We start from the raw sequence: 2,761 nt of genomic DNA, 5'->3' as shown, positions 1-2,761 counted from the left end.
TCCTGACCTTGATGCCGCCCCGCCGAAAAGAACCACACCAGAGAACAACCAAGCCGCAGCAGCACCTGAGCAAGTGGCAATGCAACCACCTCCACCCACCGGAGCACCAGGCTTCAGTGGACCCGCATCCAGCACCCGGTCCCTATGTCAATCTGCAGCAGGAAATCAAAGTGTTGGACAGAGAGCAGGAGGGAATCGGATACTGGACTGAAAAGGACATGATAGAGTTACCTCCAATCTGTCTGACCCCGACAAGTAGGAGGACGGAAGTTCAGAGAAGAATTTTTTGAGGATTTTTGCAACTCATTTCGCCCGACTGAGAACGAGATAAGGAAAAAAAGAAAGAAAGCGGGCAGACACTTTGATGGTAAAAGCAAGTTGACGACGGAAAACGGCAAGTTGACGATGATACAAGCAACTTGTAACCCCCCCCAACGTTTCACGTGAAGGAGACAGAGGAAGAGGACAATGGAGGGGTCGAGGGCAAAGCAGAGGAAAAGGATTTGCAGGCAATGGGCCAGCTTTCCAGCCAAACGTGTTTCAGAGAGATACATGGGTGAATCGGCAAACATGTCAGAGACTGCCCGGAGCAATATGCTCAGGAGGAAGAAAAGCCAAAAACAGCACACTGTGAGAAGTGATGGGCGGCGGAGAGGCAGGACGCACTGAGACGGGACCCACTGACACAACGAAAAGGGAAGTACTCTCTTCTTCTCAAAAGATAAGTTAACTGCCTGACTACATAATTACTATAAATCTGCAGATCAGATAATTTTATAGAAACGAATGATAAAAAAGAATAAATAAAGGGGATTTTATTGATAGACCATGCAAAGTATTTATTAAGAAAAATATATATATAAAAATGCTTCTATTCTATGTGTAGATCTATGTGCTGATCTGAAATATGTGATTTCAAGGGATTACCTAAGACTGAATGGAATCCCCCAGAGCTCTGGTAAAAATATATATATGCATTTAGCATGACGTATAGATATATTTATATAGACTGTATGCAAATGTCTATATAAATAAAAATAGTAAAAAAAAAAATCCCCTATTTTAAATCCCCTATGCCACTGCCCGACAAAAAAAAAGCGTGATTCATTTGATAAGGTGATTCGGTTTGATTCAGATTGATTCACTGAGTTGATGCATTGAGGTGACAGTTTGATTCACTTGAACCTTGCATTTCTTTCATTTAAGTTTATGGTACTTTGTTTCAAATTTCAACTTGTTAAAATTGATTCATTAATGATCATCGAATTTGTTGAGTTTGGTGATGGTTTGATTGACTTTTATTCTAAATATTTGAGATTTTAAAATGATTATTAACAATGAGATTCATTTTATCCCCAGTTTGATTAATGGTTACCGGTTATTGATATGAATTGAGTCATTATTGATTCGAGCCAAAAAATTGGCTTAATATAAGATCTGATTTAACATGTTTTAGAACATGTTATAACTGAGAAATCAATATATCTCATTTTGATTAATAAATTTATATCACATTTATTAGATATGCATGTGTGTGAAACCCCATGAAACCCGACATGGCATGGGATAATTATAAACACATGTAGCTAAACACACAGCTTTCACAGCTCCGGTCGCCGCCACACAACTTCCTGTAACAGATCAAGAGAAACCCACTCTGCAGGCTATCCAATCCACTGCCACGGGAGTAGAGCAAGCTCAGTGGTCCAATTCAGGGTGTATTAAGCAAAACAATGTATGGATACACACTGCAACGAACAGACCATGTGTCACGCCCTCGTCTCGTCATGTCTGTTTTCCCCGGTCATGTGCTCTTTCTCAGCACATGGCTATGTTTGTTTATGTTCTAGTCTCCGCCTTTGTTCCACCTCCTTGTCTGTCATCTGTTACCCTGCCCCCTTGTTATCTGTCTCAGGTGCGTCTCGTCAGTGTCTTGTATTTAAGTCCCCTTCCGGCACTTCCTGTCTGTTGGTCATTTGTTCTCTTGTACTTTGTCATGTCAGTCGTGTACTCAAGTCGGTCTGTCTCTGTAAGTTTCTCCGTTATTAGTTTCCACGTTGTCGTTGTATTTCCTCTGTCATTTAGTTCTTTAGTATGTCTGTCCCGTTTGCCCTGCTTGGATCCCCGTTTCTTGTCTTTTTGTTAAAAGTCTCTTTGTTTTATTATTATTTGTTATTAAAAGTTTATCAGTGCTTTAGCGTGTGCGTCCGCTCCGTCAGTCCGTCCCGTGTTCCTGACACCATGTCTTCCAAAAAACATACATGAAAGGGTTAATTGCTATTGCTCGTGGGAAAAAATCACATGAGCAAAAAGAGGGAAAGATAAAATATGATAGCCAGGCATTGTTTAGCGCCCAGACTCTCTACACTCACCCAAATGTTTTGTTCAACATGCCTCACGTGTGCACAAAACACACACAGGCACAAACAACCTCTGTCACAACAACCTGTAGGTCACCCCCCAGCGACAGAGCCATTCCATTGGCAGATTGATTTTGTGGAGCTAACACCAGCAGAAGGGAAGTGGTTTCTCCTGGTCTGTGTATGCATGTTCAGTAAATGGTTTGAAGCTTTTCCTATAGGTATTCAAGATGGCGAGGCAGTAGCCAAAACATTCCTCAAAGAAATAATCCCCTGATGGGACCTGCGACGATGCGTCTCGTGTGATAATGGCACTCCATTTGTACATACAGGCCTAATTAGTCTAACTAAGTACCTAGAAATAGACATGCCACCACCCCGCCAATGCTGGGACAGTAGAA

This window comes from Hoplias malabaricus, chromosome 14 (assembly GCF_029633855.1).
Source record: "Hoplias malabaricus isolate fHopMal1 chromosome 14, fHopMal1.hap1, whole genome shotgun sequence".
Lineage (NCBI taxonomy): Eukaryota > Metazoa > Chordata > Actinopteri > Characiformes > Erythrinidae > Hoplias > Hoplias malabaricus.
The sequence above is the reverse complement of the archived record's forward strand: the minus strand, read 5'-3'. Positions refer to the sequence as shown.